Source organism: Rutidosis leptorrhynchoides, chromosome 4 (assembly GCF_046630445.1).
Source record: "Rutidosis leptorrhynchoides isolate AG116_Rl617_1_P2 chromosome 4, CSIRO_AGI_Rlap_v1, whole genome shotgun sequence".
In the NCBI taxonomy this organism is placed as follows: domain Eukaryota; kingdom Viridiplantae; phylum Streptophyta; class Magnoliopsida; order Asterales; family Asteraceae; genus Rutidosis; species Rutidosis leptorrhynchoides.
The window spans coordinates 430,332,125-430,354,247 of NC_092336.1; positions in this window are offsets into that span (position 1 = coordinate 430,332,125).

Consider the following 22,123-nt stretch of genomic DNA (forward strand, 5'->3'; position numbering starts at 1 on the left):
TCGTCAAGCTTTGGGTGCGGTTCGTCTTGCACTCGCCAAGAACGTTGTTGGTAATATCATGAATGAAAAGACAACGTTTAATTGTTTGAAGGCGCTATCCAACATGTATGAGAAACCTACTGCGGCGAATAAGGTTTTTCTCATGCGACAATTGTTCAACACGAAGATGAAGGAAGGTATGAGTGCAACGGATCATATCAACGAATTCAACAATCTTGTTTCAAGATTAAAGTCGATTGAAATCAAGTTTGATGATGAACTAAAAGCACTAATCTTGCTTTCATCATTACCGGAAAGTTGGTCAGGTACGGTTACCGCGGTTAGTAGCTCTACCGGTACTACTAAGCTTGCGTATGAAGGAATTAGGGATTTAATTCTTGGTGAAGACACTCGTAGGAGAAGTTCGGGGAAATTGTTATCCGGTTCTTTGTTAAGTACCGACAACCGTGGTAGGAAAGTTGATCGCGGTGTGAAGAAGAGTAAAGGGAAGTTCAAGAAGAGGTATCCATCGAAAGACCGAAGTGACGTTATTTGTTGGGGTTGCAATCAAAAGGGGCATTATCAAAGATATTGTAAGAATTCTCCGGTTAAAGATGTTAAGTTGACCGCGAAAGATACGGAGGATGCACTACATTGTAGTATTGAAAGTTCGGTGGAGTCTTGGGTCTTGGATTTGGGAGCTTCGTTTCACGCTACACCCACTAAGAGCGTGATGAGAAATTTTCGGGCGTATCAAGGTAAAGTTAGATTGGCAAACAACAAAAGTCTCGAGACTAAAGGTATATGAGATGTTGTATTGAAGACTACTCTTGGTTCTAATTGGACTTTGAAGAACGTGAGGTTTATTCCTAAGTTAAAGAGGAAGTTAATCTCGGTTGGTCAATTAGATGTAGAAGGTAATGAGGTTACTTTCAAGAATTGCCAGTGGGAGGTGATTAAGGGTAGTAATGTCATAGCTCGTGGACATAAAAGGGGAACTCTTTATATGGTTGAGGTGTTTGAAGAAGACACGGTGATTGCTACGGTTGACGTTGGGGCTAGTTCTACTCTATGGCACCGAAGACTCGGGTATATGGGTGAGAAGGGTATGAAGGTTCTTAGTTCGAGTGGAAGGATTCTGGATTTGAAAAAGATAGAGCTTGGGTTTTGAGAACCATGTACTTATGGGAAGCAAAAGAAGGTAACTTTTGTTAAATCGGGGAATTCACCAAAGTTGAAGAAATTGGAGCTAGTTCATACGGACGTTTTTGGACCAACGAATGTAGAATCACATGGAGGTTCTCATTATTATGTCACCTTCATCGACGACGCCACTCGAAAGGTATGGGTTTATTTTCTTAAAGCTAAATCCGAAGTTTTTGGTACTTTTGTAAAGTGGAAAGCTATGGTTGAGAATGAGACCAATTTAAAGGTCAAGTGCTTAAGGTCGGACAATGGAGGAGAATATGCTAGTCTTGAGTTTAAAGACCATTGTGCAAAGTTCGGTATTAGAATGTTGAAAACGGTACCGGAAACACCGCAACACAATGGGGTCGCCGAACGTATGAATCGTACGTTGAATGAAAGAGCTAGGAGTATGAGACTACATGCCGATTTGCCTAAGATGTTTTGGGCGGATGCGGTTAATACGACGGCTTATTTGATTAATAGGGGACCTTCAACACTATTGGGTTTTCGAATTCTCGAGGAAGAATGGCTAGGTAAAAAGGTTAGTTATGATCATATAAGAATCTTTGGGTGTAATGTTTGTGTGAAGACCAAAGATATTGATAAAGATAAACTTGAAGCTAAGTCAAAGAAGTGTACGTTCATTGGTTACGGTTCGGATGAGATGGGCTATCGTTATTGGGATAATGAGGCTAGAAAGGTTATTCGATCGCGTGATGTTACCTTTGATGAAGATTCGGTCTATGGAAAACCGGAAACGGGGAGTCAAAAATCGGATCATATTATTCTTGATGATGTTTCTCTTGATGATCTTGCGGGTTCTAGTGGAAGTTCTATAACAACCCGAAAATTTCCGACTAAATTAAAACCTAACTTTTATATGATTCCGACAATTCACGAACAATTATTCGTAAATAATTATGCATTAGTATTAATTCGTTATATTAATATTATTATTAATATCATTTTTAATAATATATCACTAGTCATTAATATCATTTGTATATATACATGTAAATTATTACATTATTAGCATTATTATTTTTATAGTTATTAATACCATTATTAATATTAATATTATTATAATTAGTAGTAAAATTTTGACTTTAGTTATATTATCATTTTCAAAAGATAATATATTGATATGAAATTTAATACATTTAATTTGTTATCTGTACTAATATTATTATTATTACTCTCATTATTATTAATATCAATATTAGATATATTGTTATATATAATATATAGATATGAAAGTTGATACATTTAAATTGTTATAGTTAATAATATAATTATTATCTTTATTAATATCATTATTATTAATTTTTGTTATCATTAAATATCATTACTAATATTATTATTAAAATTATTAGTATTAACATTAAGGATAATATATTAGTAGTACCATATTGACTAAAAACCTTATTTTAGTATTATTATCATTATTATTAAAATTATAGATATTTTTATAAAACAACTTATTATTACTATTATTATTAATTATATTATTAGTATTTTTATTATTAATAGTATTATTATTATATCTATTAATTATTAATTAAAACTTAAAAATAAAAATGATGCAAGCAAATACAAAAGCAGTTAAAAATCAACATCTGCTTTTAAATTTTTTCTAAAATTGTGAACTACTTTTGATTTTTTAACAAATCATGATTCTGCATTATTAATCTACTTTTTATTTTTTATTATTCGTGAATCAGCATTTTATTTTTATATATTTTTATGATTATTTTTTTTCTATTCCCGAGTACTATATTGACCCAATCTTCACTATAAATCAATCGATTACTCTGTGTTATTGATGAATTCATTCAATTTCTCCACTCTTAGCTTCAACTACAACTGCCTATAATTGTTAAAAGCTGTGAAAGAAAACGATTTAAAAAAAAAAACAGACAATACCTCTGTACGTGTAATTTTTTACTCAAAGCTCGATATTGAATTATTTGTCAAAATCCATAAATACAGTCTTTTTAGGAATCCTCTACTGAAACTAACTGCAAATTTTCAAATCCTAATTCGCGAAATTAAGGATTAATTTTAGAGTCAAAGTTTTATTTCTAAAGATTCAACAGGTTGTTCTTCGTGAAATTCGTAGTCGTTTTGAGGTTTCAAGTTTAATTAAGGATTGATAAAGTTTCTAGGATTGATTTAAAACCTATTTTATGTAGAAAGTTTTTCCTAAAACATTCTTAAATTCGAAAAACAAGTTTGAGTTTTATTTATTTTTTTTTCTCTTCGCGTAGCAGGCTGCTGCTGCTTTATTTTGTTGTTGTTTGTTTTTCTGATGATTCAATTCATCAAAACGATAGTTTCTGTTTCTATTAAAACCCAACAATCTAATTTAACAGTTATAATGATTTTTGGCTCTGGTCGATTGAAATTCTAAGGAAGAAGATGAAGCTGTAATACGGGTTATATATTTTAGGGTAGAGTTTAAAACAGAAAAACTGAAATAGAAGAATGGTTTGAGGGGTGATTGGGTGAGCGAGAGATAACGGGTTCGAGCCCGGCTTGGAACATTTTTTTTATAAAGGGCTTTTAAAGGTAGTTTCAACTTTTAAAATTGTTATTATTATTATTGTTATTGTTATTACTAGTAACATAATTATTATTAGTATTATAATTATTATTATTGTCATAGTTATAAGTAATAAGACTATTAATATTATTATCATTATTACTAATATTATTATCATTATTATTACTAGTATTATCATTTAAAAATTATTAGTATTATCTAATATTATTATTATTATTATTATTAGTATTATTATTATTCCTAATTTTATCATTTTAAATATTATTATCATTATTAAGATTATGATTATGATTATGATTATTATTATTATTATTATGAAAATAACACAATTTATTAATATTAGTATTACTATCATTTTATAATTAATAATACTATTATTATCATTTTTAACATAAGTATAATTATTATTATTAGTATCATTATTATTAAAATTATTATCGTTATTATCATTTTTACAAAAAATTAACTTTTTTGCTATCATCAAAACTATATTATTATTATTATTATTATTATTATTATTATTATTATTATTATTATTACAAAATAATACAACTCTTTATTCATTATCACTATTAAAATTATTTTATCAAACAAATACTTATATATATATATATATATATATATATATATATATATATATATATATATATATATATATATATATATATAACAAGTGAAATAATATATATAAACTTATTCGATTATAAGTATATGTGTTAATATATATACTTGATATAGGTTCGTGAATCCGAGGTTAACTCTGTACTTGTTCAGTGCCATCCTATGCATATATACTACAAACTATCGTATCGTGAGTTTTCATAGCTCCCTTTTTATCTATATTTTTGGGCTGAGAATACATGTACTAATTTTTATAATTGATAGACACAAGTACAAACTATTATGCGATCAACATGAGTATTTTTATTGTGTTCATTTGAAACATGCAAATCCCTGCTTTGTAATATCATTAATTGCTAGATGAACTAAATTCGCAAACGGAATTATTATAGATAGCGCTATTGGGAGTAACGTCCCGCACTGTTGACCTCAGGTAATTGGTGGTGTAATAATGATCTCGACAATTACATATGTATTGTTACGGAGTAAAATCGTTTAGTTTTGATATTATACGCTCATGACATACTTTTGATATGCATGATATATCGTCTTTTATTAAATCTTGTGATCTATTACTGAAATCATTATTTATGACAAACCTATGAACTCACTCAACCTCGTGTTGACTTTTTAAGCATGTTTATTCTCAGGTACTTAAATATTACTTCCGCTGTATATCTGCTGCTTTGATGATGATTTCTTGCCATGCTTAGAGTCTTCATGCATTACTTACCAATTCATTTAAAAACATTTAATGCTCTAAATACGATGTAATCTATTTATCTTCCGCTGCAAAACTCAATAAAACGTCTCATATAGAATCGTTCTCGTTTATACAACTGTGATTTGATATAATTAGTCACAAATACCCCAGACCCTATTTGGGGGTGTGACAGATTGATATCAGAGCAGTATTGTTGTAGAGAACCAGGATTACATTTTATGTGTGCCTTATACAATTAGGTACCTTAGCAATGTAGAACTACAACTTTCCTTGACCATAGTGCCTTTAATTGTTGCCTTTAATTGTTAAATGCTACACTATACCTTAGAAACTTTACTTATTAAATTCTTTAATCTTTCTTAGAATGCCGAGCCAATCTAAGAACTCTGCTCACTCTCCTAAGTACTATCCAATTCCGCCACCACATTTAAATGCGACACCGTTCTCGACATTCCTTTATCATTTATCATGGTTTTGTGTATTACATATGTATTACATGAAATGTTATCCATGATTCTTGAAATCTCTACTATTCATATTCCTTACTTTTAAAAATCTATGCTTTCTCGTTATTTTTGATCATTGAATTTTCTTGACGGATGTCGTCTACGAAACTCTAAAATGGAAGGGTTTGGATTACCTATTTAAAGGATCCTATAGCTCAAGCCCCTAGATCTAAATAGGCCATTACGAATTGAAAGTCTTTAATTAAAAGATTATCTGATTACATACTTATCATTTTTTTCTCGACACATCATACTGTAATTATTGCATAAATGGAGTATAGACAAATCATATCTTATCATATCTATCCCAATAGACTTTGTCTGACACTTTTCCTAAATTTTCTCCGTAACTCACGGAAATCTTTTTGCTATATATACGTATTCAAGGAGACGAATATATCAATCAGTATCCAACACCCATTTCATATCAAATCATATTCCAAACACATAATATGGATTTCTCAATTGATTCCTCGAGCTCCACAGGCAGTGTAACCGGAACGAACGAACCAATTAGTCATCATCTTTTCTGGATGAATTGGGGATGGGTTCGTAACTGACTTAATCAATGGAGGTGAGAAGAAGGAGATCCCTTCCACCAACCGAATTCACCTCTTGGCGAAGAACCTGAAGCGCTTACCATCGAACCAGTCCGAAACACCATTTTCTCTCTTTTTTCCAGGGTATCCCGTCACGATTATATAATATCGAAGATTTTATATCTTATTCATCCCCTTGTTCCAACCGCCAATCATCCCGGAATAGTAGAACAAGTCAACGAGCTTCGCGCTCAAATAGTGGCTCTAGAGAATATAGTGCAATATCTACAAGCATCAGCAGCACCAACATCATAACCAGCACCACCAGTACCATCAGTACCACCAACATCATCAACACCACAAGCATTGTAAGCACCATCAGCATCATCACCAACAGCAATAGTACCAACAACAACATCCGCATCCCACGTCTCAACATCACACTCAGTACCTCAAACATCAACATCATACGCTCCATAGATACCAAGGAATATTAGTAATAATGAGTTAAGATGTATTGACTCCTATATATATATATATATATATATATATATATACATATATATATATATATATATATATATATATATATATATATATATATATATATATATATATATATATATATATATATATATATATATATATATATATATATATATATATATATATGGTTTGGAACAATAATAAATCTTTTCGTACTAAGCTATTACGTGTGAATCTTAACTAGTATGTACTACTTGGTTAATTCATATCACTAATATGCTATGATGTACACCCTTCGTTAATGACTTAACAATTGTTAATCACTGCTTCAACACAATAAACTCCATTTCATAATAAATCAAGTGTAACGACGAAGGTATTAATTCATAACTTCATTAGAGAAATATTCCTCGATGATTATGTAATCTCTAAAGTTTTGAAGATTATTTATTCTCGTTTCAATCGTAAATCAAATGAGTTTAATATTATATTAACTTATTAAATCCATGATTACATCTGAAGGAAAATATATATGTACGGATATTTTCATAAAGATTGTAATTAAAAATTCTTTTGTACAAACTGTTAATTGTGAAAATATTTTAACGGGTAAGTAATACCCGAGAAATATTTATATCTCACATTAATATGTTACATTGTACATTCTTCAATTCTGATTCAACGATCAAATTCAAAATCCTTGGAAACACCTCAGAACTATAACCAACGATTCAAATTCGCTAACCTTATGAAGACTAATGAAGCAACAAAAGCTATAGATGGTCTTAATGGCCAAAAGCTTGATAATAAAGAATTGTGTGTTGGAAAAGCTCAAAAGAAAATCTGGTATTAAAAAACGGATTGAGCAAAATATAAAGGAAGCTGTGGATAAATCACAAAGACTAAACCTGTATTCAAAGAATCTAGATGATTCAGTATCTGCTGAAATCATTAGCAATTACCCTTCTCCTTACTTATCTTAAATCCTTACTGAAGAACTTTCTTCATTATCATTTGATCTTAGAAAATTCTAAGATATCATCGTATCTTTCGTTATAAATATCCTCTATATTTCTGAAGATATCTTCATAACTATTCTTGTCCACAATTAATTATCTCTTTGCGATATCTTTATTACATCATAACGGAAACTGTTTAAGTTTCTATATTTTGTAAAATTTGAGTTTAAATTATGAATGATTTCTGGAGATGTGTTGGGAATTGAAGCATGAGTTAGTATAATATAATGACTTCAGGCCAACGTGGTTATATTACAGTAAGTCATGCTAAATTTTTAATGGAAGATGATGATTCATAGACTTTATAATCATCATTTGCCATGTTACACGACTCTTACATTCTACTTAACCTCTGAACATATCAAGAACATGTATTCTTGATTGTTCTATCCTCAGTAATTTTGGTAATTTAACAAATCAAATCATGATATTATGTTCCTTTCTACTTAGAACATTAGATTCATTTGAAACTTCATACCTACGAATTCTGGATCATTACTTGCTTTACAAAAGCATAAAGCCCCGACATATAAGGGAAAATATAAAGCCCAATAACAACACGGAAATTACAAACCGTGTATATCAATACGTATTGCAACGTAAAGACACGAGAGAATAAAAAACATTATAATCCCAAGAGAATAGTAGAAGAAAAAAAATTCCTCCGGTGGTATATGAAAAAGAAGAATGACTGTATATATGGTCAATATAATAACAAGGATCAATACGGGATTGAGCATATTAACAAATCTTTTGGAAGTATGAATTGAGGAAGAAAGTATAGAAGTGGTGAAGATAATGAAACGGAAGAAGCTAATTTATAGCAAAATTTCAGGCATAACAATCGAGGCAATTCACCGCATTTAATCAAAGAAAATCCTAATTTCCTTAATTACCGGAGAATCAAATCTTATAAAGATTTCAAAGATTTCTTTAAATCCCTTGAATTCCAGAAATCAACTATAGCTATGTCAAAAGTTAAGACGAATATTTAATTTCCTCATTTCACTCTTTTGTGATAGCTTCATTTATACTCTTTCTATAATCGAATCGTTTTATCCATATTATTTAATGTCGATAAAACTCTAATTTTTTAACTCATATTCATCATTCTTGTTGTAAAGAATGACGACCTCTATCAAATTTCATGACAATGATTTTCATGAACTCCTCTCTATTTTGTCTACCCTAATATTGTGGCATAAACGCTCAAGGTTTATATAAGCTCACTATTATTCATAACACATTTTATGTGTATTGAAATGCTTGTATAGCGTCATCATCTCCTTCTGAGAAAACCTAATCAATGATACTGTTAAATCCTTTAGATAACCTCCGCATTAATAATAAAATGCACTTCGTAGAATTTATGGATCGTAAGATTTAAACGCTAGGAAAAAAACAATATTCCATCCGTTGGAATTCATGCAAGGCCCCGAGTATACCTGGGAACGTGAAAACTAAATAAAATGAAAATATCCTCACCTATTTACAAACAACGCCGACTGATGGTAATAACTAAATTTCGGGACGAAATTTCTTTTAACAGGTAGGTACTATAACAACCCGGAAATTTCCGACTAAATTAAAACCTAACTTTTATATGATTCTGATAATTCACGAACAATTATTCGAAAATAATTATGCATTAGTATTAATTCGTTATATTAATATTATTATTAATATCATTTTTAATAATATATCACTAGTCATTAATATCATTTGTATATATACATGTAAATTATTACATTATTAGCATTATTATTTTTATAGTTATTAATACTATTATTAATATTAATATTATTATAATTAGTAGTAAATTTTTGACTTTAGTTATATTATCATTTTCAAAAGATAATATATTGATATGAAATTTAATACATTTAATTTGTTATCTGTACTAATATTATTATTATTACTCTCATTATTATTAATATCAATATTAGATATATTATTATATATAATATATATAGATATGAAAGTTGATACATTTAAATTGTTATAGCTACTAATATTATTATTATCATTATTAATATCATTATTATTATTTTTTGTTATCATTAAATATCATTACTAATATTATTATTAAAATTATTAGTATTAACATTAAGGATAATATATTAGTAGTACCATATTGACTAAAAACCTTATTTTAGTATTATTATCATTATTATTAAAATTATGGATATTTTTATAAAACAACTTATTATTACTATTATTACTATTATTATTAATTCTAATATTAGTATTTTTATTATTAATAGTATTATTATTATATCTATTAATTATTAATTAAAAATTAAAAATAAAAATGATGCAAGCAAATACAAAAGCAGTTAAAAATCAACATCTGCTTTTAAATTTTTTCTAAATTTGCGAACTACTTTTGATTTTTTAACAAATCATGATTCTGCATTATTAATCTACTTTTTATTTTTTATTATTCGTGAATCAGCATTTTATTTTTATATATTTTTCTGATTATTTTTTTTCCTATTCCTGAGTGCTATATTGACCCAATCTTCACTATAAATCAATCGATTACTCGGTGTTATTGATGAATTCATTCAATTTCTCCACTCTTAGCTTCAACTATAACTGCATGTAATTGCTAAAAGCTGTGAAAGAAAACGATTTAAAAAAAACAGACAATACCTCTGTACGTGTAATTTTTTACTCAAAGCTTGATATTGAATTATTTGTCAAAATCCATAAATGCAGTCTTGTTAGGAATCCTCTAGTGAAACTAACTGCAAATTTTCAAATCCTAATTCGCGAAATTAAGGATTAATTTTAGAGTCAAAGTTTTATTTCTAAAAAGTCAACAGGTTGTTCTTCGTGAAATCCGTAGTCGTTTTGAGGTTTCAAGTTAAATTAAGGATTGATAAAGTTTCTAGGATTGATTTAAAACCTATTTTATGTAGAAAGTTTTTCCTAAAACATTCTTAAATTCGAAAAACAAGTTTGAGTTTTATTTTTTTATTTTTTTTCTCTTCGCGTAGCAGACTGCTGCTGCTTTATTTTTTTGTTGTTTGTTTTTTTGATGATTCAAATCATCAAAACGATAGTTTCTGTTTCTATTAAAACCCGACAATCTAATTTAATATTTATAATGATTTTTGGCTCTGGTCGATTGAAATTTTAAGGAAGAAGATGAAGCTGTAATACGGGTTATATATTTTAGGGTAGAGTTTAAAACAGAAAAACTGAAACAGAAGAATGGTTTAAGGGGTGATTGGGTGAGCGAGAGGTCGCGGGTTCGAGCCCGGCTTTGGGTATTTTTTTTATAAAGGGCTTTTAAAGGTAGTTTCAACTTTTAAAATTGCTATTATTATTATTATTACTAGTAACCTAATTATTATTAGTATTATAATTATTATTATTATTATTATTATTGTCATAGTTATAAGTAATACGACTATTAATATTATTATCATTATTACTAATATTATTATCATTATTATTACTAGTATTATCATTTAAAAATTATTAGTATTATCTAATATTATTATTATTATTAGTAGTATTATTATTATTACTAATTTTATCATTTTAAATATTATTATCATTATTAAGATTATGATTATGATTATGATTATTATTATTATGAAAATAACACAATTTATTAATATTAGTATTAGTATCATTTTATAATTAATAATACTATTATTATCATTTTTAACATAAGTATAATTATTAATATTAGTATCATTATTTTTAAAATTATTATCGTTATTATCATTTTTACAAAAATTAACATTTTTGCTATCATCAAAACTATATTATTATTACTATTATCATTATTATTTTTACTACTAATATTATTATTATTATTATTATTATTATTATTATTATTATTATTATTATTATTATTATTATTATTATTATTATTATTATTATTATTATTATTACAAAATAATATCACTCTTTATTCATTATCATTATTAAAATTATTTTATCAAACAAATACTTATATATAGAATATATATATATATATATATATATATATATATATATATATATATATATATATATATATATATATATATATATATATAATATATAACAAGTGAAATAATATATATAAACTTATTCGATTACAAGTATATGTGTTAATATATATACTTGATATAGGTTCGTGAATCCGAGGTCAACTCTGTACTTGTTCAGTGCCATCCTATGCATATTTACTACAAACTATCGTATCGTATCGTGAGTTTTCATAACTCCCTTTTTATCTATATTTTTGGGCTGAGAATACATGTACTAATTTTTATAATTATTAGACACAAGTACAAACTATTATGCGACCAACATGAGTATTTTTATTGTGTTCATTTGAAACATGCAAATCCCTGCTTTGTAATATCATTAATTGCTAGATGAACTAAAGTGACAAACGGAATTATTATAGATAGCGCTATTGGGAGTAACGTCCCGCACTGTTGACCTCAGGTCAATTGGTGGTATAATAATGATCTCGCCAATTACATATGTATTGTTACGGAGTAAAATCGTTTAGTTTTGATATTATACACTCATGGCATACTTTTGATATACATGATATATCGTCTTTTATTAAATCTTGTGATCTATTACTGAAATCATTATTTATGACAAACCTATGAACTCACTCAACCTCGTGTTGACTTTTTAAGCATGTTTATTCTCAGGTACTTAAATATTGCTTCCGCTGTATATCTGCTGCTTTGATGATGATTTCTTGCCATGCTTGGAGTCTTCATGCATTACTTACCAATTCATTTAAAAACATTTAATGCTCTATATACGATGTAATCTATTTATCTTTCGCTGCAAAACTCAATAAAACGTCTCATATAGAGTCGTTCTCGTTTATACAACTGTGATTTGATATAATTAGTCACAAATACCCCCAGCCCTATTTGGGGGTGTGACAAGTTCGGGGAACAATGATTTGCCAATTAATGGTGATGGGTCGGATCTTGACAATGATGGGGATGATTCGGATAGCGGTGATAATTTCGAACATAGTGCGAGTTCTAGTAATGAGGAAGCTAATGAAACCGGACCAACCATACCGGTTGCTCCTATACTTAGACGCTTGACTAGAGTGCCCAAACCTAATCCTAGGTATTCTCCATCAACAAATTACTTGCTCTATACCGAGAATGGTGAACCCGAAAGTTACTTTGAAGCAAGAAAGTCCAAAGAATCTATACAATGGGAGCTTGCTATGAAAGAAGAGATGGGGTCACTTGAGAAGAACAAAACTTGGTCACTAATGAAATTACCTCATGATAAAAAGGCGTTGCAAAACAAATGGGTGTATAGAATAAAGAATGAGGTGGATGGCAAGAAGAGGTACAAAGCACGGTTAGTGGTTAAAGGGTTTCAACAAAGGAAAGGGGTTGATTACCAAGAGATATTTTCACCAGTGGTGAAGATGACTACTATTCGTTTGGTGCTTGCGTTGGTCGCATCCGAGGACTTACATCTACAACAACTAGATGTGAAGACCACATTCTTACACGGGGATCTTGATGAAGAGATCTACATGAGGCAACCCGAGGGCTTTGAGGTAAAAGGTAAAGAGAAGTGGGTTTGTATGTTAAAGAAAAGTTTGTATGGATTGAAACAAGCACCTCGGCAATGGTACTTGAGATTTGATGAGTTTATGAAGAAGGTTGGTTTTGTAAAAAGTAAAGCGGACCATTGTTGTTACTTGAAGGAATTCAAGTCTTCTTACATAATCTTATTGTTATATGTTGATGACATGTTGCTTGCGGGTTCGGACATGTTCGAGATCAATAAGTTGAAAGGTATGCTTTCAAAAGAGTTCGAGATGAAGGATCTTGGTAGTGCTAAGCAAATACTTGGAATGAGTATTGTGCGTGATCGTGCTAAAGGTGTTCTATACTTGTCTCAATCTAAGTATATTGAGAAAGTAGTAGAAAAGTTTAATGTTGATAAAGCAAAGGCTCGTACTATGCCTTTGGGTAGCGCGATAAAGTTATCGAAGAATCAATCACCTAAAACGGAAGAAGACAAAGCGGAGATGGAAAAGGTTCCGTATAGATCGTCCGTGGGAAGTATTATGTATGTCATGGTTTGTACGAGACCGGATATAACTCATGCATTAGGAGTTGTAAGCCGTTATATGTCTAATCCGGGGAAGGAGCATTGGGAAGCGGTCAAATGGTTGCTTCGTTATTTAAAAGGTACTTCTAGTATGGGATTGTGTTTTACTAAAAGCAATGTTGTACTTAGAGGTTATGCGGATGCAAATTTGGGTGGATTTAGTGATTCGGGTAAGAGTACTACGGGATATGTGTTCATGGTTGGTAAGACGGCGGTTAGTTGGATGTCTAGACTACAAAGGAGTGTTTCTTTGTCGACCACCGAGGCCGAGTATATGGCTATTGTGGAAGCTTCTAAAAAGCTTGTTTGGTTGAAGAACTTATTGTGTGAGTTGGGTAAAAGACAAGACAATTGCGTCTTATATTGTGACAACCAAAGTGCAATCAATCTCGCGAAGAATCCGGTGTTTCATAATCGTACGAAACACATTGATTTGAGGTATCATTTTATTCGAGAACGTATTGAAGATGGTACTTTGACATTGGAGAAAGTCCTTGGTATGAAGAATCCGGCGGATATGTTTACTAAGGTGGTGTCAATGGACAAGTTGAAGTCTTGCATAGCTTTAACGGGTCTTCTCATGAACTAATGAGAAGGTGGTGACCGACTAGGGAGATAGAGAGATGATGATTCGATTCTAACAAGAAGTGTTGAAGATCTTGTATCGAAAGTCTGCTTATCCGGTGTATGTGATAGGAGTGTGCGTGTCCCAAATGGAGTTTGGCGGTAAAGGGTGCTTTGGCGATCTTGGTTAGTTTGGTATGATGGGTTGACAAAATGTGAGTCATAGTTTTGACTATCTTCAAGTGGGAGATTGTTGGATGTGAAGAATATCAAAACACAGGGGAGGCGCGACGCGGCCTAGCACTTGAAACAGAGCATCAGTTTTGGAAAACGACTGTCCGGAGAATAGCCTTGGAGGCGTGGCACGGGCACAAATGGCGCGGCGCGGCATCGTCTGGCGAGAAGTTTCCAAATTTATGTTTTTCTTGTTCTCCAAAGTGTTTTTGGCCTATATAAGCATCCTAATGTAACCCTCAGTTGTATCTACGAATTATATCAATAAAATCTCTCTAGTTGTTCCGTGGATTAAAGTAATAGACATTCGATTACATATAACCACGTTAAATCTCGGGTTCTTTAATTTTCTTGTTTTATTGTCTTTCGTTTGTCGAAGTGAGTGATTAATCTCATTGTTTAGGTTCTTTAATCCTTACAAAATGTACACGTTTAATCTTCGCGTTTCACTAATTCATATTCATATATACAAAAATACGTAGGTTTTCACGCCTTACGTTTTATGTTTCCTGAAACGCAAAACTAAAATCTAAAATGCGAAACGCGATGAGGAAATAATTTCTTAAGTAAAAGAATAGTTAGGTACAAGATTATGGTATAGTTATGTTTGTATGTTCAATCGTAACGAGCTGTGGAGGAAAATAAATACTTGGGTTGGATTATCACTTCCAATTTTTGCTGACAGGGTCGAACGGATCTTGTGGCTAGAAGGTGGCAGGCTACAAACGAATTGAAGAACAAGCTTTACTTGATTGTCACGACTATGTTTTGGTTTATTTGAAGACTAGTCAACAGTGTTATCTTCTATTCACCTTTGAAAAAATGCATGCTATTCCATTTTTTTTGTAACGCAGGTAATTGACATGTTAAGTCTATATCATTATGCTTTTTACTATCCTAGTTGCTAGCTAATGAATGTTTATTCATAGAAGTTTTGCTGCTAAAAAAATATATTGAAACTATGTTTTGGATAATTTAATTTTTAGTTTTTACTAGAGATCGGATGAGTATATTCTATTGTCATTATAGATGCAGTGTCAGGTCATTGTTCTGCCGACTTTCGGTGGTCCAATATTACGGCTACCCCATCACTTGAGTCCCACACGTAACCTCCTTTTTTGTCAACCCATTACACTTTCTTAATTTTTTTTATAACTATAAATTTAAGAAAAATACTAATGACAATCTTTAAAGTTGTTATTAAAAAGTTTTTTTAATGAAAAAATAGTTGTACAATTATATGTTAAAAGATAATTTTTTCTATGTAAAAAAGTAGTTATTAGAATGTACAATTAAAATATGCATACACAAATTTGTTAATGACAACCATTAGACCTTATTTAACGGCCCCGTGTTGGGGTGTATGTACTCCCAACACGCCTCCAACACACGGCTAATGGGGCGTGTTGGGTCGTGTGTTAGCGGCGTGCATGCCAAGTGCACGGGAAGGAAACCAGCGTGCTCCAGTTTTCCTTGTTTTTGATTGGTCAGTTTTTATTAATTTATTATTTTTTATCCACTATTTCACCCAACTTCCAATCAGATTTTAACACATCACCCAACACGCCACTTAACACTCCACCCCATTACACAGCAGTCTGGCAGCACGCTCATCAAGCACCCCACTCCCACCCAGCAACAAGCCAAAACGCCCTTCAGGGATAAAGATGGTCTTAGGGTTGTAATTAGCATTTTCCTAAATTAAAATTATAAAGTATAAATTTATAGTTTTAATTATTGCTGAAAAAGTCCCTGTAGTTTGTGGCAAAATGCTGGTTTCGTCTCTATGTCTAACGACCCGTCCTAATCCATCAGGACGAATACATTACATTTGGTTACATCGCGAGGTACTTGACCTCTATATGATACAATTTTACAAACATTGCATTCGTTTTTAAAAGGCAAACTTTCATTACATCGAAAGTTGACGGCATGCATACCATTTCATAATATATCCAACTATAATTGATTTAATAATAATCTTGATGAACTCAATGACTCGAATGCAACGTCTTTTAAAATATGTCATGAACGACTCTAAGTAATATCTCTAAAATAAGCAAATGCACAGCGGAAGATTTCTTTCATACCTGAGAATAAACATGCTTTCAAGTGTCAACCAAAAGGTTGGTGAGTTCATTAGTTTATCATAAACATTCATTTTTATCATTTTAATAGACCACAAGATTTTCATTTCTCATAAACATACGTCCCATGCATAGAGACAAAAATCATTCATATGGATTGAACACCTGGTAACCGACATTAACAAGATGCATATAAGAATATCCCCATTATTCCGGGACATCCATCGGACATGATATAAAAACTCGAAGTACTAAAGCATCCACTACAACGGATGGGGTTTGTTAGGCCCAATAGATCTATCTTTAGGATTCGTGTCAATTAGTAGATCGGTTTACTAATTCTTAGGCTACCAAGCAAAAGGGGCATATTCGGCTTCGATCATTCAATCATATAATGTAGTTTCGATTACTTGTGTCTATTTCGTAAAACATTTTTAAAAGCGCATGTATTCTCAGTCCCAAAAATATATATTGCAAAAGCATTTAAAAAGGGAGCAATGAAACTCACTCTACAATATTTTGTAGTAAAAATATTCATACGAAGAACTGAACAATACAGGGTTGGCCTCGGATTCACGAATCTATATCATTTGTATATTTATTAATATACATAGTTGTAATCGAACAAATATATATAAATTTTATTAGTTATATCCTTTTTACATTAATAATATATATATGTTATTTATGTAAGTGTAGTTATATAAAATTTATACTAAAGTTCATTTAAAATCATATATTTATATTATATCTTAAATTATGTGTTATATATTTTTATTTTGTATATGTATCTTAAATAATTATTATAGTTATATTAGTATCTATATATATATTTAGTATTTTATTAAAATACCTAATTTGTTAAATGTAGTATTTATATAATGTTAATATGTTTTTCATATAGTTTTGTGGAATCTCAATATAATTATAGTGTATATGTAAGTGTATTTTTATGTACAAGATATTTATTTGTTAAAAATGATAGTTTTGATTTTAATGTTTTTCTAGTGATAATAATAATAACTTTATTAAAAATGATAATATTAATAATAATGATGATATTGTTAATAATGATACTTTCGATTAATAATAGTAATAAAAATAATATTAATGGTTACAAAAGTGATACTAATACTAATACTGATAATGATATCTTGTATTATTTTAATAATAATAATAATAATAATAATAATAATAATAATAATAATAATAATAATAATAATAATAATAATAATAATAATAACCCTAAATATGATAATAATACTAACACAATTATTAGTGATAATAATAATAATTTTCATACTTGTAGTTATAATCATAATACATGAACATTTTATTATAATACTTATTCTAATAATACTAATATTAATGAAAAACAATATTTTTATCATTTTCATAATAATGCTAATAATATTAGTTGTTATCATTTTAATAATAATAAATGATAATTTTATCCTAATACTTGTATTTGTAAAGATAATAATAATTATATTACTAATAATAACAATATTGATAATTATTTTAATGATGATAATAATAATAATAATACTAGTAACAATAATAATAATAATGATACTAATAACAATAACAATAATAATAACAATTAGTATTAACATTAGTAATAATAATAATAATAATATTAATAATAAGTTAATAAGTGAACTACCTTCAAAGGCTAAAAAAAATAGTAAACCGCCCAAGCCGGGACTCGAACCTGAGACCTCTCGTTCCCCTTCAAAACCTTAACCATCTTTCTGTTTCATTTTATCTGATTATATTGTATCTTAAATTTATTTAATCGAATTATAACAGTTTCCATTACCCTCCTTCTTCACAAACTCGACTGGTTACATAACCAACCATCACAACTAGATAAAGGGTTTGGTTTAAGTCCACCAATTGAAACAGAAAATCCGTTTGTGAATAAAATGGATTAACAGAATAACATTAAAGTAAAAAAAAATAGCTGAAACGAGACACGATGAACTCTTATGAACTCAATCATTGATTTCGAAATTAACAGCATTTTAGATCCAACTTACAACATGAAAAAAGTTTGTATTCCACTCCTAGAAACTTTCTGGACACTTAATTTGAATTGATACATCAAAACGAATCCAAATTTTGCTATGAACACTTCGTTTGACTTTTGAAATCATATCTTTGACTTCAAAAATTCGTATTCAGTTTGAAGAATTGAGAATTGAGATTGTACACACACATTCACGATATGTTTTGGAATAACACTGCATTTATAGATTTTCAATTAAAACTAGAATTCGAATTTTGGCTAAAAAGTGAATGTACAGAGGTATCGACTGTTTTAAATATGTTTCAGTTTAAATCAATGAATTTTTGAGTAACCACATTTGGATAACTGATAATGATGATGAACATTGTATTGGTTTATGTATAATAACGAGTAATTGAATTATTATAAAGCAAGATACTCGACAGCTGGTTCCATCAGAAACAGAGATGACTAAATCAAGAAGGACAAATGAAAAATAAAGAAATCAAAAGTAGATTAGGACGTTCAACGAATTTTGTTTGTAACTGTGTTCAGAAATCGACATGTAACAATTCTTTGATAGCAAACAAAATCATAAAGCTCGTAGGTGGTGTTTTATATAAAAAAAATTACTGATTTGTTATCAGGTTTATATATTTATATATATATAATTAATATTATTAATTAATGAATATAAATATATTAAGAATAATAATAAAAGAAATAATAATACTAATATCAAATATAAGGATAACCATAATTAATAAAAATAATAAGTATAATGATAAAAGCAATAAGGATAATGATATTAGTCATTTTAAATGATAATTTTTAAAAATTAAAATTCTTCTATCAATTATAATAATAATGATAACAATAATATTGATAATATTAATATAATAAATTAAATGTATCAACTTGTATTTATTTAGTATAATACAATTTATAAATTTTATTATATTTACTAATTATAATATATTGGATCTTTAATAATTATATATCTATTTCAGTAACATTACATATGTATTGAATTCATATATATATATATATATATATATATATATATATATATATATATATATATATATATATATATATATATATATATATATATATATTCATTTTAATAGCATTTTAATTATTCTGTATATTACTTTACATCTTCAATTCAAATGATTTAATTGTGTTTTATTGATTCAAGTTATTATGTATACTTATATTTATTTTTACATATTATATATTTTCAAACAATTGTTCGTGAATCGTCGGAAATAGTCAAAGTCAAATGAATTCATATAAACTGTTTCAAAAATTTAGAGACTCAACTTTACAGACTCTGCTTATCGTTTCGGAATTATATAAAGATTAAGCTTAAATTTGGTCGAAAATTTCCCGGTCGTCACAGTACCTACCCGTTAAAGAAATTTCGTCCCGAAATTTGATTGGGGTTGTCATGGTTAACAATAAGAATGTTTTCATGATGAATAAGAGTTGCATAATTGAGTTTTATTACCATTGAATAAATTGAATAAAACGATTCAAATACTCGCAGCGTACGAATGAAGCTATCACTAAATAGTGAAATGAGGAAGACAAGTTTCATCATAACTTTTGACTAGTCATGGTTGAATTTCGGAATTCAAGGGATTTAAAAGAAAATCTTGGAAATCTATAAGATCTGATTCTTCGAGATTTAAGAAAGTTAGGATCTTTTTAATTAAATATGATGATCTGTCTCGATTGCTCTGTCGGATATTTCCATTATAAATTCACTTTTTCCGTTCCATTAATTTTCACCACCTCAATACTTTCTTTCTTAGTTCATACATCCAAAAGATTGTGAAAATGCTTAATTCAGTTCTAATCCTTGATATTTTTCCTAATTATCATTTTCGTCATCCTTCTTTTCAATCTTCCACCAGAAAAATCTGTTTACTTCTACTATTACCTTGGGGGTGATACTATTCTTAATTCTACCGTGCCTTTATATTGCTATTCGTATTAACATCCACGGTTTGTAACCTTCGTGTTGTTATTGGGCTTTATATTTTCTCTTATATTTTAGAGCTCTTTGCATTTTTATTCTCTTTTCGACCTCAAGTAAAGCGAGTAATAGTCTAGAATTTGTAAATATGGAGTTTCGAATGAACTTAATGTTCTAAACAAGAAAGAACGCAATTGCACAATTTGATTTGTCAAATTACCAGAATCACTGAGAATAGAACTATCAAGAATATACTTTCTTGATATGTTCAGAAGTTAAGCAGAATGAAAAAGTTATGCAACATGGCACATGATGACGTTATGATCTGTGAATCATCATGTCCCATTAGAAACTCAACATGACTTACTGTAATATAATCACGTTGATCAAGTGTCATTATATTACACTAACTCATGCTTCAGTTCCCAACACTTCTTCAAAAACATTCATAATTTAAACTCGAAGGTTTATAGAATATAGAAACTATATAGTTTCCTTTATGATGTAATACTGATAACGCGAGAAAATAGATGATTTCGGATAAGAATATTTATGAAGATATCTTCAGAAATATTGAGGATATTAATATTGAAAGATACGACAATATCTTAGAATTTTAGAATCAAATTGTGATAAAGAAATTCATTCACAATGATTTAGAGCGATTAAGGAGCAAGGTACTCGCTAAAGATTTTATCAGAAACAGAATCATCAGGATTCTTTATGCACAAGTTTAGTCCTTATGATTTGTTCAGAGTTTCAGAATGAGATATCATAATTCTAAGAGATAAATGTCATATGTATATATAACTTTTGATGTAGAAAGGCTGCGAGATTTAAAATACTGATTGCTGATTTCCCGATACTTGGTATGGCAATTTTCGTTACAAGATGCCGATGAGTTCATGATAAGACTTCAATAGATAAAAATAGTGTTTTGTCGAAGAGATTTAAGCCAATGAGCAACGAGGTTGTTGGTACGTCTGCTGGTAATATGATGGAATATAAAAGGTTCCCCGGTAACAATAAAAGGGCACACATATATATCAAGGTTATAATAAGGTTGTTTCGAACGAAAAGTCGAAGTTGACTTGCTGGAGCTGTGAAAAAATTTGCTACTTTGAAAAAGGAATTGAAAAGTTGTTTTTGGTAATAAATGCCAAAGGAGCTAGCACATATACGTGTTAAGCGTTTATCCAGGTTCCGAGTGTTTACAGGTACATAACTATTTGCATCAATCTTTTCTTTCGTAGATGAAGTGCGGTTGGTTCATTCCTCTAGATTGAGGTGTTTTCAAGAATCATGAAAGGTTTGAACGCAGATTGGAATCATCAAGATACAAACGAGGTTAAAGATGAAATCAAGTGGCAAACTTGAAGAAATGTTTAGTTTCATATGTTAAAATCAATATTTTAATTCATTTTAATTGTCCAATGTTATTAGTCCACAGTCGATAGTCCACAGTTAACGGTCCAATAATTCATATATAGTTAATATA